Source organism: Folsomia candida, unplaced genomic scaffold (assembly GCF_002217175.1).
Source record: "Folsomia candida strain VU population unplaced genomic scaffold, ASM221717v1 Fcan01_Sc019, whole genome shotgun sequence".
Taxonomy (NCBI): Eukaryota; Metazoa; Arthropoda; class Collembola; order Entomobryomorpha; family Isotomidae; genus Folsomia; species Folsomia candida.
The window spans coordinates 1561620-1578803 of record NW_019091211.1 but is presented as its reverse complement, the minus strand read 5'-3'; positions in this window follow the sequence as shown (position 1 = coordinate 1578803).

Sequence of the window (17184 nt, the reverse complement as noted above, 5' to 3'; positions counted from 1 at the left end):
GTCCGGTCGGAATCCGACTCTACCCAGAAACAACCCCACATTTCTATAATTATGTAAATAGAGGGCCTACAAAAGAACATTACATAATTTATGTATGTATGGTAAATAGGGTACTAAATGATGTAGAATCCAAACGTTCGAGACCACAAGTTAAGCGTGTCGATAAAAGGCTTACTTACTATCCTCTTACTTAGGTGAGGAGGTTGTTGTTCTATCAACTCGCGGATCTTGATGCCCTATGGATAAGTTATATTTGTATTGGATTTATCGGACGACATGGTTGTTTTAAAAATGCAGATATATTTATTCCTAGCTTTCAATACACACTTGTATCATTTTCAGGGACAATTTTCGAAATCAAGTTATAGTATCCCATGAATGAACAATAACCCAGAAGTGGTTTGATGTCATGGCCACAATGTGGCCACATTTGCGCCCGCCACAACCACTGAAAGGCGCCAAAAACATGAAAAAAGCCCTGTTTTCACTCAACAACACCCTCGGCAAAAATCCAATTTGTATAGGAATTTGAAAATATTGCACCATTATACTCCCAGATATGTAGTTGTTTTATAATATCCGACACAAAAATATCTTTTTAACTTTTTTGAATTTGAATATTTTCGAAAATTTCCTGCCTTTTGAAAAAATTAAAAAATTAAAATTAAGTCTGTAGGTCAACTAGTGATGTTCTCCTCAGCAAGAGTAATCGAAGTATGGATTAATGATTAAATGAGTTTGAAGTCGTAGTAAATTTCCATATATGTCACATATTTAGATATCAAAAGCATGTTTAAGAATTTCGTGTAACCGAAATATTTATTTATTTCTGTCTTCGTTCAACAATTCTTCCTAGTTCATTAACTATTGAGGATATCAAATGAAAACAAAATACCGATAATCATAAATCGAAGTTTGACGAATGATATGTGGATACATACTAAATTAGTCATAAAGACTTCGCTCTCAAATATCTGCTTCTCCCAAATTAAAAGTCCTCCTTGTCTAACTCGTCTACTTAGAAAATTATTTTATACTTATATGTTCATGACTAAACCGTGTCGATTTAGTTCGGTCTGAATGTTTGTTTGCTCACGAACATAAGACAAATGCAGCTATAACTTTTGAACAAACGAATACGTTGTTTCGAAATTTTTACAATTGGCGGATAAAAGACAGATACCAAGGATAAGTATAGTCATGACCATCGTATGTATAAGTCAGATATAAAACTTTGGTACGCAGGATTTACATGTGAAAAAAACATGGACACAATTGGGATCTGTCGGAAAATCTACGTGGAAATGGTGAGAAAAATTTTGACAATGACAAGACAGATCTGAATGAGTCAAAAGAGTGAAAACTAACAGTAAGTATGTAAATGACCCCCAAAGGGTAAACTAATCCTAAGAAAAATTGAAGATCAGTGAGAAATTGTGCAAAGGCATTAAACAACTGGAAACGCTCAAAATGAAAATTAAGTTCATGCGGATATCAAAATTTCTAAAATGCGGTCAAAAAATCATATCATCCAACAAATGTTGATAACCGTCCTGATTTGCATCCAGAATAACATTGACAAAATTGAAGACATATGTACGTACAACCGCAGAAAGATCGGATATGTACTCAATCATACTCCCTAAATGTGGGTCGGAACTCGGAAGTTATGGACAGGTGGCTTGACACCTCTAAATAGTTATGGGAAAGTAAAAAAATGTGAATGCGGAAATAATGACAAAATCTGCTAAAATTCTAAAATGTATGTATGTAGATGGATAGAGATAGATAGATAGGTATTTATTTAATCTCATTACCCTTTCGGGCTTTTCAACCCATAGAGTTACATATATATTTGAAGTAGTTATTACTATTATAGTAATCTATAAATAATAGTAATATTTATTAATGCATTATAGTTCCGAACAGATCAGATAATCGTGTATCTGATCTGATATCTGATCTGATCTGAAAATTTCAGATATGCAAAATCGTTATCTGATCTGATCTGAAATTTTCAGATCAGATAAATGTCATATCTGATCTGAACATTCAGATATCTGATTTATCTGTTCAGATATCAGATATCTGAAATAAAATTGTCAATATTGCAAACACTACTAAAAACATTTCAGGTTAAATTATTTATTTGCTTCTTTTTATTTTCACACATTGATAAAGGAATAGTAAAGCAGTTACTACTAAAGAATATTAATATTTGAGGTCGAAATATCATAAAATAATTTTACATTAAATTACCCAAGCATCAAAATAATTATATCCTCTAGCAAATCACGACTGTTACTAATCTGAAGTAAAACCATCAGAATTTTAAGCCAAGATAACCCGATCACCTCAGTCTAACTCTAGAATTTTTGTGATTATTTCAGTTGTATTATTCGAAATTTTTATTCGAACTCTGGATATTTAAATCAACGGAAACACCAAGAATTTGGTCTATTTGCAAGTTAATTATAGCTGCACGGTATTAACAAACATTATAAACGCAGTTTTTCTGTTAAAACTTGCGGTTTTGACTCGATTGAATCAGAAAATTACCAAAAACCAGATATCTGAACAGATATCAGATATCTGAAAAAAATTCAGATCAGATATCTGATTTTACGACTGACTATCTGATCTGATCTGTTATCTGTTTTGTTAATCAGATCAGATATTTTTGTTATCTGATCTGGCAATTATCTGATCTGATCTGATATCTGATCTGAATTATCTGATCTGTTCGGAACTATATAATGCATGACTCTCTATTATTTGATTAGTTGTGTTAGTCTGTCAAAAATATATGTAGACAATAGAACAATAAATTTCAAAATTCTCAAGCAACGGAGTGTGGCCTGCGAAAAACTCACACTCTTAGCAAAACGGTATTGAATCAATTTGAATCATCACAATGTGTAAACGTAACACTGGATATAACACTGGTGAGGATTTAACACATTGTGGGGAAGATTTATCACAATGTGGGGCAAATATTATCACAATTTGGTTAAGTCATGTGGGCTCCCCGTTTGGTGATGATTCAATACCGTTTTGCTAAGAGTGCATATTTACATTTTTTGGCCAACTCGTACTCCATGTTTGTATTTCAGGGAAGCGTATACATACTAAGAAAGCCGCTCTTGCCATTTTCGTGTCGTAAGATTCTAAATATTGACGAGAGAAATTGGACCGAATTAAATACACACCCTTTATCAACCAACGTCGACATTAAATTTTGATATTGTCTTTCCGAAATTGCTTTAAGTAATAATTTTATTAAATTTCTCATAGATTCCTATCGTAAAAATGCCATCGAATGTTATTAATCATACATAGAAGAAGTAAGCCCACTCCATACAAGTTATCTAAACGTATTTGATACTTACGTACAAATGTAAACCTGTCAATTCAACATCGCTTCTGTTCCTTACAATAAGAACTTTTTAACATTCATCGGCAAATATTTTAGTACAAAATTACTCCCTGGACTCACAAAATTACTCATATAGAAAACATGTCTTTCCTACAGTGTCAAGCTGTCCAAGTGCTCAAATATCTGTACCATGACCACTACCCATTTTTGTACAAATGGCCGTTTACCATGGATAAGAGGACGCATTATTTAGTCCTCCTCCCTGATACTAGACGAGGAATAACACTTCTTCGAAAGCTTGCCCCCACACTTATCCTGCTAATTTTAAGTATCTTATCATTTCTGGATTTATATCTCCCATTCCCTCACAACGGAACGCCAGAGGAGGCCAAAACTCTCCTTATCAACCAAATCCTTTCCCTTGGAAATGATGAAGTTATAATAACAAGCAAATTGTGGGTATCCGTGTTACTCACCACACTTGAACTTGGCGCTACTGTAACGGCATTCTACACGTTCTTTCTGCACTTGGACGATATTGTTCACGGAACCAACCGATTCTAGAGGTGCACGCGGGTCCAAATTTTAAAAACCCGACCCGAACCGTACCCGAAAATTTCCAAAACAAAAACCCGAACCAACCCGAACCCGCGGGTAACAAAACCCGAACCGAACCGAACCCGAAAATCATAAAAATGTAAAACCCGACCCGACCCGAACCCGAACCCGAAATTTTGTAATGACAGTGCAAATATTATAACATGTCAAAATGTTAATATGACGTTAACATTTGTGATAAAAATCAACCATGAATTTCCCATTAAGAAATCCTGTTCGAGTTTTACTGCTAAATTTAAAACCGTGCAATAATTAATACCGACTCAAATCGTTTGTCAAATATGAAAAGTTAATAATTGCCATAAAAAAACTGTTAAAAGTTAATAAGCTTATAATAAAGTAAGTCTTAAACAAATAAATTAAATAATCAAATGCAGTTAAATAATGTGCAAATATATTTCTGCACATACATTATTTGCAATATATGTACATATAAGTACAGAATATCAGCACGACATAAGGACACAAGTACAAACAATAATATGCGGCGAAATTAAACAAATTTAGGGTTTTCGGGCCCAAACCCGAAAACTCTTTTTAAAACCCGAAAAGACCCGAAACCGTTTGTTAGGGTTTGTCAAAACCCGAACCGACCCGAAACCGTTATCGTTGAAACCCGCCCGACCCGAACCCGTTCGGGTTCGGGTTCGGGTCGGGTTTGCAGGGTTGGACCCGAACCCGAGCTCACCTCTACCGCCTTCTCAAGTTGTACAATAAATTGCATCCTTGGAAGTGCAAACGGCATAATTTGAAATTGGACACTTCATTACGCGCCAAGTTGGTCAACATATACTATTCGATGAAGAGAGGTGACGATATTTTGGGCAGTATTTTAATAACGTTCATCTTTTCTGGGTGGATCATAACCCCGTTATCTGCAATAGTACTACTAATACTCTTCAATCTTGATCCGCACGTGCATTTATTGTTGTACGTCTGCAAAAAATACAAATGTATAAGTTACGTAATTCAATTTTTGTACAATAATTTTGGCGCCATCCCAATTGGGCTAGTGCGATACGTGATTGCAATGTTAACATGGTATGAACTTTCCCGCATTGTCGTCTCTATTCCAACAATGGGTCTTCTCTGGGGTGAAATGCAACTGAAAAATATTCTTTGTAACTTTGTATTTTTAATGTTCACAACCGTGGGAGTGTTAGTGATTATGACCAATTTTTGCATCGTCCGTGTCGTCACTGCTATGCCGGCCATTATGTCGGCAACCCTGATTTACGCTTCTCTTGCGATGGGAACTCTGATGCAAATTATGGTAACCGTTTCCACGAGGAGGAATGAGGAGTTGTCCGAGATCCTGAGGCATAATCGTGAGGGGGCCGGCATGGTGGGTGGAACAGTGGGGAAGATGATACGTCGAGAAGTGAAAAGTTTGCAGAGAGGTTGGTTAGGACTTTCTGTAACGGGAGCATATTTTGGTCACTTTGACAAAAATACGAAGATTTTGTTGGTAAACATCATATTTTCGAAGACGCTGGATGCTTTGATTATTTATAACTAATAATGTGAACGCTTCGTTGCGATGTAAGTTTGGAGAGCTAAAATAAATATAAATATGTATGTACTTATTTATTAAGTATGCCAATTTTGTGTGTGGTTGTATTCATTTAGTCAGTCAAATTAGAAATTGAAACAGAATGCATACAGAAATATTGACTGATTATCCGAAGGTAATTTCTACATATTTCAATTTGCTTTCTGCTATTGGCTGGTATAACGTTTTAAATCTGATTAGATTCTGAATCAGACTCTTAATCTGAAGTTTGCAAACTTGAGATAATTTCGATCAAGCGTTTGATAGAAATTTATGTTAAGCAATATACAGTGCAAAGTTTTGGTTCGATTTCTGCTTTATTCCAAACAAACGGCTGAGAGAAAATCCGGGGGAGTTCCCACGGCCCGGAAAAAGAGGGACCCTGAAAATGAGTGGAAATTGGTGGAAACTTTCAAAATTTCCTAATAAATGTTCGAAAATTTTTGTTAATGCTAGAAAATTCCCATCAACTTTCCTCCGTTTTCCTCGCAACCGTGATTGAAGGTTCGCATCAGAAATGGAACTCACGGTCTAAATCAATTAATTTATTTCTCCCTTCATTTCAAATCTTGAATGAATTATTACTGCCCATTTGCCTAAGATTTGTGTTTATTACGTAAATACACTTTGAAATCTGAAAAGTATATAGGCACACATAAATACATTTATTAGAAAACATCAAGCCAAAAAATCGTTAAATCATTTTCGATGTGGATTTGGACAGTTGGGGTGGGGTGAACATATGACTTTCTAAGATGGTTTAAGCGTAATGTAAAATTCTGTACATATGTATGTGTATTCTGTAAATGGGATAAGCGATCACTGTATTAGTCATGGTGACAATGTAATCCACTATGTTTAATAATAATGACAACATTTAAGATTATTAAGAACCATAGGGTTAAAAACGTCAACGATTAGTTTAAAGATGAGCAACTTTCCATCAACATGAAAATTATACAGTGAGTCCTATAAAATTCCATATCTGTACATTTTTCCATATATGAATTTGTATGTGCAAAATAAATTAATTGGAGCACCCGGCATGAAAATTTTGGTTTTCGACCATGTCTCATACCAGACTTGCAGGCATGAACAAAATAAAAGAAATACCAGGACCATTGCATCTTTTAAATATTTGCAGTTTATTAACTTCTTCGTCATATTATTCACAAAGTGCTTAATAAATGTTGTAAGTTCTAGCTCAACTAATTTTGCATTCACCTATTGCTCTGACATATTGCCAAGTAAATATGCACATATAGGTATATATGAAATAAGAGGTTATCGTAATTCGCTCAAGTGCTCAAAATTCGCACTCTCACTCATAAATGATCAGAGCATCCAGCGTCTTCGAAAATATGATATTGACCACTAATATTTTCGAATATTTGTTAAAATGACCAAAAAATGCGCCGGGTACAGAAATTCCTACACAACCTGTCCGCAAACTCTTCACTTCTCGGCGCACAATCTTCCCCTCAATTCCACCCAACATTCCGCCCCCACTGCGAATAAGGTTTCGAACCTTGGACAACTCCTCATTCCTCCTCGTGCACAATGTAACCAAAATTTGTATCAGCGCTCCCATCGAAACGGAACCGTAGATCAAGCATAGTGCAACACCTAGCGAGATTTTTCCCACCATTGCGACCCGCACTGTGCAAAAATTGCTCATAACGACTAACAATCCTACCCCTGAAAGCAGCAAAAATAAAAAGTTCCCATGTACCCAGCGCATCAGATACGTGCACAGCCAGACCTGTCGGTACAATTTTATCTGGTCGAACGCACCACGTGCACGATTCACGCTAAGAATATTTGCCAGTTCCATTTCACCCCAGAGCACTCCCAACGTGGCGGTAGAGCAACAAATTCGCGCCAATTCATAAAAGGTGAGCATTCCGATTGCAAGCCTGAGTACAAATATTCCTGACGGAAGCATAACAAAATTGGAATCTGTTGCTTGCATGACACCAAAATTTTGAGATATGTACAAAAATGCGTGCAGAACTGGGTCAAAATTAAGTATGACAAGGAATAACGGTAAAGATGGGACGATTATCCAGCCCGAAAATATCGTTATGTTTAGGACAAGTCCAAACACGTCGTCACCGGTCTTGATGGAATAGAATATTCTGGCTAATTTAGCACGAAAAGTAGTGTCAAATTTAAATTTGCATCTTGGATGGAATTTATTGTACAATTTCAGAATGCGGTTTGATCCTTGAATGATATCTTCGAAATGGTGAAAGAAGGTGTAGAAGGCGGTCACAGAGGCGGAAAGTTGCAGCGTGGCGACAAACACGGTTATCCAGAATTTGCTCGTCATCAGTCCCTTATCCTCTTTGATACGAAAGATCTTGTTTTCTTCTGGTGTGCCGTGATGGGGGAGGGGAAGATATACATCCAGTACAGATAAGATACCCATGATAAGCATGAGGAGAGTGGGAACCAGTTTCCGAAGGAGGGTTATTCCACGCCGTGTATCGTGAAGGAGGGTTAATTTGTGCGTCTTTTTGTCCACGGCGAGAGGCCATCGGTACATGAAAGGGTAGTGGTCTTGGTACAGGTAGACGAGAAGTTGGACAGATTGACATTGCAGGACAGACATAGTTTTGATAAGCGATGGAGAATCAGGTTTAGCGTAAAATTCTACAAATTCACAAATTCGTTGAGTTTGAGTGTGGTTCGTTGCCGCAGTAAAACGGGCTGGTCCATTCTTGGATAAAGTTAAATTATTGCGCTACTTATTGACAAAAGTTATGGGATGTTAAAAAATTTTCTTTATTTCTTCGTGGATAAATTATTCGTATAGATGAAATTTTTGCGGAATTACTAAAAAGTCAATTTTTCAGAAATTAATGTGTAAAAAATCACAGCTTCCCAAATATGTTCCAATTTACTGTAAAGATGTAACATTAATTGGGCTACACTGAAGTTTTAGTGCAAAAACGCAGAAAAAGCAAAAATGTAAGATTTTGATGTGTTGAATTCTGAAGAATCACAATTTAAAACTTATTGGTAGTTCGGCCTCGGAGCTTTCCAATAATAAATTTTAAAATTAGAATGTTTTCACAGAAAACGATTCTCTAGACGTGTGCATTGGTCGATCGTCTACTACTTAATTCTGAACAAAATATAGGAGTGCTTGTCCTAAAAGTACACAGAGTTCGGTGTTGTATTTCGTAATGCAGTATATTTAGAACTATGTATCTAGATTAACTGGTTATGAAAGATGTTTACGTATTCAGATTCAGACTCAGTGACTTTAGGTCTTGAGTCAAGGCGATGACTTAATAGTAATTGGACTTTGAGTGAAATTGTAAATACATAGTTGAAAATTGGCTGGCAAATTCTTTGATAAAATCATGTAATTTATATGTTCCCCCAGCAATTTACCAAGATTTGATCATCAAAAGTGGTACTACAATTTGAAAATCAATGATAAGTATTCTATTCTGGAGTGTTATTTTATTTCTCTAACCCCAGGGTGCATAAACATTTTTGTTGTCCGTGGTTTCTCCTAAGGGGGTGGTGCAAGGATGAATATTTTTTTCAAAAAAATCGAAAAATCAAAAGTTGGGGAATTGCATGCAATTTTGCCATGAATTTGGTTGTCAACCACTTTTCAAAAATGAAATAAATACATTTTATCCTACCCTTCATCTCCGAAAATGAAGAATAAGCTCGGAGATTGCTAAGATCGGTCAAGTGGCTGCCTAGGCGGGGTCATATAGGTCGGATAAGGTCGTTGGGACAGAATATTATAATTTGTAAAATTAGGCTAACAACCAAATTCATGGCAAAATTGCATGCAATTCCCCAACTTTTGATTTTTCGATTTTTTTGAAAAAAATATTCATCCTTGCACCACCCCCTTAGGAGAAACCACGGACAACAAAAATGTTTATACACCCTGCTCTAATCCCAAATTTAAAACCACCCGAGAAAAGTTTCGGTGGAGTTTGGGTCAAAATCATGAAATTGTGGGATATTTACAAATGCAATTTTTCTGCGAAATATGTACTGCTGCACTTAAATCTAATTTTATTGCAATACGAAATTTGCACAACTCGTAATTTAGTCATATTTTCAAACAATTCCACTTTCTATGTAAATGGACTTATACATACATAGATACATATATACTTATCTGGTTGTGCGGGTACAGTTTTCCGCAAACAAATTAATTGGGATAAATCTTTGCAGTTTTGTACTATATAATTTAAAGTGATTCTCGATACCAGATGTTTAAATTCGTGAAATATTTATTTCAAATTAAGTATTTGATTTTCTAGAAGTTTGGCGAGGTTAGTTTTCCTTTATGTATAACCTTAGAAAATTTAGTAAATCTATATTATAAGCTGGAAATGTCTTTCTGCAACGGAAGTGAAAGTGATTTTCCGAAACGGAAGTGAAAGTGGAGAAAGTGATTTGCATATCAGCTGCGTTGGTACGAGCGGTTGAAAAGTCGATAAGTCAGTTATCCTTGGTTTTATCGTTTTGAAGGGAAGATAACGCAAACTCATAATTGTGGTTATCTGGTCGCTGGGGGGAATGGGAGTGTTTGCCCCCCCGGGATATGGTTATCGCTCTGCTGGGGGGAGTGGGAGGCCGTGTCCCCCTGGGATATCGTTATCGCTCTGCTGGGGGAAGTGGGAGGGGTGCCCCCCTGGGATATGGTTACCGCTCTGCTGGGGGGAGTGGGGGGGGGGGGGTAAGTGCCCCCCTGGGATATAATTATCGCTCTGCTGGGGGAGTAGGATGGCGTGCCCCCCTTGGATATGGTTACCGCTCTGCTGGGGGGAGTGGGGGTAGGGCGTGCCCCCCTGGGATATGGTTACCGACGTTCCGTTCAGTTCCATTCATTCAGGCCCGTTTCCAAACCAGTGATATGCCTGAATGATGGGAGGGAGAACGGATTCCGTTCCCTTCATGGGTACCCCATATTTACATTGGATTGTCTAAATTACAAGATAGATTTACTTAGCTTACACATAAGGGAATGGGATTCCCTTCCTCTTCCATTCCCTTTGGATATACTTCAGGAGAAGTAGGGAATCTTCACATCAAGGGAACGGAAAGGGAATGGATTTCACTTCCCTTTGGATATACGTCAGATGAAGTGTGAAATCTTCGCATCAAGGGAAGGGAAGGGGAATGGATTCCGTTCCCTTCATGTGTGGAATAAAGTTACCGCTATGCTGGAAGTAATAGAGGGCTGCCCGACATTGGCTGGGGTTTGTCTATCGAAAGTTGTTACACCCCCAGTGTTGCGTTGTGTTGCGATCTGTTGGTGGGGTCACTCACCAATAAATGACCTCAGCTATTTAATATTTTTTCAAGACTCCTTTGCAGGTCTCACTGCAGTTTCACATGAAGAGCATGTCCGCCCCCAACACCAGAAAAAATATACAGTACCCGCGGAAGGGTGGATGAGGACAGAGGGACAATGTCCTCATGGTTATTCGATGTTCCTATCGAATTCGATACCCATGTTATACACATTGCATTCCCCTCATGTGCAGAAAACGTAGATTAAAGAAATGGAATCGATTTCCTTCATGCAGACCTCCGATGAATTAGTCAAATCTTCTATTGAACAGATTCTATTGAACAGATTTTGAACGCTGAGCATGAATATGTATGATATCATACGCACTTTCACATGCCACACACCAGTGACGGTGTTGACCAAGTCAAAGGTCACATATGAACACACGTCAAACATATCTATGTCAGATTTTGAACCGGGTATAACAATATGATACTCATTCCAGGATCCATTCGTTGTGACCGTATATTTACGACCACATAGTATGGCGTGAGAATTGCTTAGATTTCTTAAATATTATAGTTTTCCTACTATTGAGGTTCAGCGTGGTAAACCGAATGGATTTGATTTGAATTTCAGCCCGCCTCCAATGTTAATAAAGTGGGCATGTGATTTTGTCGCGTTGAAATTTTGTGCGGTTGACTTCGATGCACTGTAACATTAATCTCAATCAACTAATATCATCACTTTCACGTTCATTACAAATTCCTTTGACTTACGTCGGCGACAGAGAATTTCAGCTTATAATATAGATTAGAATATTTAATTGGTTAGAGTTTTGCAAAATTCCATTCAATTTTCATGAAAATCAAATAAGCTCTCGCCCGGCGGGAGACGGGCTTATACGCTAGTTGAGAATATGTTAACAACTTACTCAGGTTGTAATGTTGTAGTTTTGCTTATGCAAAGCTTCTCGTTGGAAAATGTTGAGATGTTGTCTCGCAAAATTTACAGAATTTGTGGTAGTCACCTCATTAGCATATTCTGACGCATTAGCGAGAGGTATAGAGTATATTCAACATGGAAAACCCGTGTCGCCTAAAATGGGCATAGTAAAATTTATGAAAATGATGTGACACGCACAAATAATTTCTAGGTTGTACATAAATTCCAGCTAAAGCTATTTTATATTCACTTTATTTAGGTACCATTCCTCTACCTTACTTATAGACATTTAAACACATACCTACTAATATGTTACAGGAATGCGCTAAAGTGCATAAAAATTCGCATTCTTACTTATAGATAATCAGAGCATCCAGTGTCTTGGAAAATATGATATTAGTCACTAACATTTTCGAATGTTTGTTAAAGTAACCAAAGAAAGCGCCTGGTACAGAAATTCCTACAAAACTTCTCGGCAAACTTTTCACTTCTTGACGTATCATCTTTCCCTCAATTCCACGCAACATTCCGCCCCCACTGCGAAAAAGGTTTCGAACTTTGTTCAACTCCTCATTTCTCCTCACTCCCAATGATACCAAAATTTGTATCAGAGTTATCATCGCAACAGAACCGTAGATCAAGCGTATCGTAACGCCTAGCGAAATTTTTCCCGCGACTCGAACTATGCAGAAGTTACTCATAATGGTTAACAATCCTAACGATGAGAGCATTAGAAATAGAAAATTCCCATGTACCCACCGCATCAAATACGTGCACAACCAGACTTGTCGATACAATTTTATCTGGTCCAACGTACCACGTGCACATTTCGTGGCACGATTCAGACAAAGGATGTTTGCCAGTTCCATTTCACCCCAGAGCACACCCATCGTCGCGGTGGAGAAAGAAATTCGCGCCAGTTCATAGAAGGTGAGCATTCCGATTGTAAACCTGAGTAAAAATATGAATGACGGGAAAATAAATTTATAAACAAATTTTTGATTTACGGCCTTGACGAGTACAAAATTTTGAGATATGTACAAAAATGCGTGCAGTACTGGGTTTACGTTGAGTAATGTAAGGACAAGTGCTAAAGATGGGATGATTATCCAACCCGAAAATATCAATATGATTAGAACAGCTCCTACCATGTCGTCACCTGTCTTGACAGAATAACACATTTTGCTTAATTTAGCGCGAAAACTAGTGCCGAATTTTAATTTTGGTGTTGGATGAAATTTGTTGTACAATTTCAGAATGCGGTTGGATCACTTGGATCCTTGAATGATTTCTTCCAAATGTAAAGAACGTCCGGGAATGAATGGGAATGGTCTGAAAATGTGGTCATAAAATCACAATGAGTTATCGGAATTTTAAACTTTTTGCATATGTATAATACCAAATACGTACCTACATAATTTAATTAATAGCTAAGGCCGCCACACCCCCGTTGGCGACTAGTTCGATTTTCTTGCGAAGATTTTTCATTAAATTTTTTCCCGAAGTTTTTGCCACTTCCGAGGTGATTTTCTTCCATCGTCCTTTGAATTTTCGAAAGGTGTCAGGCACATCTTGAAGCCGGGAGTATACTGACTTAGAACGTGCCCAGAATTTTTCGATTGGGCGGAGTTGGGGTACATTAGGTGGGTTGATATCTTTTGGTACGAAATCAATATTTTTCTTTCTGAGGTACTCGGTCACTTTCTTTGCATAGTGACAAGTGGCGAGGTCAGGCCAAAACAAAACTTTATCATTTTTGTGAAACCTATTAATAAATGCTTCCAATCCAGCCTTGACGCAATTTTTCAGATAAATATCTTGATTGATATTCCCTTCGAGAACTACCGGGTCTGATACTTGTCCGTGACTGGAGATGCATTGCCAAATGCAATATTTCTTTGGAAATTTGTCTTTTTTTCGTACTTTTTCTTCATAAGCCACTTCAGAGGGATCCGAGCTATGAAAAAAATGACGCCCTGGAAGATTTGAAGGGTCAACCGGAACATACGTTTCGTCATCCAGGATCACTACTTTTCCACGCATTTTCTTCAACAATTTTTGACATCAATCCTTGATCCGACTTTCTTGTACGGGCTTGTAATTTGGTGCAGGTTTTTTGGTCCTTGCTTTGATTCCTAGTTTATGGACCTTAATTTCCCCCACGTAGCTTTTGGAAATTTTGACTTTCCTGGCAGCTACAGCTACTGACGTTGATGGCTTGGTTTTGAAAATTTTTTCAATTCTATTTTTCACTCGAGTGGTCGCTAGCTTCGCCGGACGACCAGCTGGCTTCTTGAATTGCACATTTTCGGAATCCTTGAACTTTTTTATGTAGGAATACACATTTGAACTTGGAATTCCTTCCTGCTTAAAAAAGTTCCAGGTCACCTTGGAGTCTCGGTTGGCTGTCGTGTTGTAGAACTCCATCACTCGTTTTGCTAACAGCTCCCTTTCAAACAAGCTTCTTCTACCCTTATCCATTTTTGAAATTTAAGAGTGATATACCAAATTGACCCTAATGAAGTGGGCTTTCAGAAATTTAAATTATTATAGTTCGCGGGTTTATTGATTTGTCAATATACTCGCTAGAGCGCGCATTCCCATTCATTCCCGGACGTTCTTTAGAAAGAACGTGTAGAAGGAGGTCGCAAAGGCGGAAAGTTGAAGCATTCCAATAAGCATGGCTATCCAAATTTTTTTCGCCATCATCATCTTATCCTCTTCGATAAAGAAGAGCGTGTTCTCTTCTGGCGTTCCGTGATGGGGGAGGGGGAGATATAAATCCAGTACGGATAAGATACCCATGATAAGCATTAGCAGAGTAGGGACCAGTTTTCGAAGGAGGGTTATTCCTCGCCGCTTATCACGAAGGAGGGTTAGTTTGTGCGTCTCTTTGTCCACGGCGAGAGGCCATCGGTACCGGAAAGGGTAGTGGTCTTGGTACAGGTAGACGAGAAGTTGGACAGCTTGGCACTGTGGCGCTGACATAATTTTTTATCGATGAGAAATTAGGAAACTTTTAGTAAAATTCTGATTGGTTAAGTGTAAATCTGAAAAAAATTGTTGTGGAAGTAAAGTAGGCTGGTTCAAGTTTAGTTATATAAGTTGACTTATTAGCAAAATTTATTGAATTTTTCCGAGATTTTGTTTCTTCCTTTTTTTTATGGGTGAGGTGAATTAGTCGTAGACCTGAATTCTAACAGGATACATTTCTTAATGTATGTTTGAGGTCAATTTTTTCAGGTTGGTTTGATCCTGGAAAATTGCGATATTTTATAACATACAATAAATATATATCGAACTCCCTAGAATGACTGGTTAAGAAAGAAAGATTCCAAAATTTTGGGTATCATGACTCAACAGTAATTCGACTTGGAGTCAAATTGGAGTTGAAATATGTATGAGCCAAAAAATTGGCTGGGAAATTCTTCGGTAAAATCATATAATTTAAATATATTTATACATTTACCCTACCAATATTTAATCATCACATTTGATACCACAATTTCAAAGTCAATGATAATTACTTTTATTCGATTTTTCAGACCTTAAATTTAAAACTGTCCCACCCAAAAAATTATGGGTTGAAAGTTTGAGCCACAATTATATGGAATATTGTGAAACACCAAAATATACACAAATCCAATTAGGTTTTTCTGTTTTGGTACGAATATATGGAAATACTGCTGCCTTATAATTTAATTTTATTGCAATTCGAACTTGGCCAAACTAGTAATTTAGTTGTGGATATGTACAAAATTCTATTTTCCATTAAACAAATGCAACTATGGTACATATATTTATCTGTTTGTGGATAATATTCCGTTACCAAATTAATTAGGATAAACCTTTGGCCTTTTGTGTCATTTAATTAATGGGACTTTCCATTTCAAATGTTTAAATGTGAAATATTATTTTCGAATCTATGTACATAAGCGTGCTTTCGAGACAAATTAAGTAAATTTTTCATTTTCTGAAAGGTTTTATCAAGCTAAACGCAACCTTCGGATATTTCGTAAATTGAGCCTGTTCAGGTTATAATTTTGTGAGTTTTGTTTTTGCAAAGCTTGTCGCTGGAAATGTTGAGAGGTTATCTCGAAAAATTTACAAATCAAAAACATAGCATGGTTTTAATTCCCGGAATTAAATATGTTGGAAAATTTATTCTCAAACTATTTAACTAGTGAATTGCGATGCGATATAAGACTTTGACGTGAGTATGGCAAACATGATTTCATCCTATTTTCACAGAAACATAAAAATCCCGCCATTACAAGCCCCACCGCAAGGATGGAGAATGGCACGTAAATATCCGCCACGTCGACAGACTCCCACGAAATAGCATTCCCACTTCCGCAAGTAAAACCAGACTGAAATCGTTCATAATTATGAAAATATCTGTAATGAAAACCTCGCTCTTTGATAAGTGCGAGTCCGAAATTGAACAATTTCTTGAATTCGGAATTCTTCCTGAGTACGAAGGAGGACGGAAAGGGTGCGTCATTCAGAGTTATGGGAACTTGGGCGATGGTTTCGCAAAGCCAGGATTTGGAATAGTTCTGTTTGACCGCTTCTCGCAAAAATGCGTCAGAATAGGCTAACGTGGCCACCCGGGAGGGAAGAAGGTGACGAATTTGGTCGGGATTCTCGACTAATTGAAGAGATGATAATTTCGCGGGGAAGTTCTGCTTCCGGGATATAGCGTTCTGTAATAAATTATTAAAAACTGGTAGAGATTTTTTAGAAAAAAATACTCGAATTATTCGCGTAGGTTCTTTTGCAATAATTGTTTTGCCATAAGGGCGTAAGCATTTGCATTGCAAGAAAATAAATATTTGCGAAAATGTGAAGAATTACCATAAGAATTGTTTGCATAGCAACGCTCCGATTGTGGGTTGAGCTCGTGAATCCATAATCGATCAAGTCATCAAAGCTCTTAATGGGTGACTTTAATACGGTGATCGAGGATAAAATGCAGGACGAGTAAACGAACTGGACCGTCATTCCGAGTAAGCCTCCCGTAATGAAGCAGATCTTTAAGGTGAGAGGTAAAACTTGCAGGTCGTGCGGGTCTAAATTTAAAAAAAAAATCAGTAAGTAAACCGAGATTAAAGTTAAGTGAGAATTGCATAAATCTTTAAATGGAATATGGCAAAAAATGCAAATTAACATATGTTTACACCGTTGATATCACAAATTTTATGCTCCAACACATTGGTAACATTTTGACACCGAACGGTAAAAATCCTTGTCGGGGAACTGAGCTTTGTTGGAAGCCCTGTTTCCAGGGCGATAGAAACTTCGTGTTTTTATCGGACGGTATCAAATCGTTACCACTGACAATTACAAGTTAGGTTTTCATCTTATTTGGGTCACTTACTTTTCCCCGTCATGAAAGAAATTATCCACCAGATC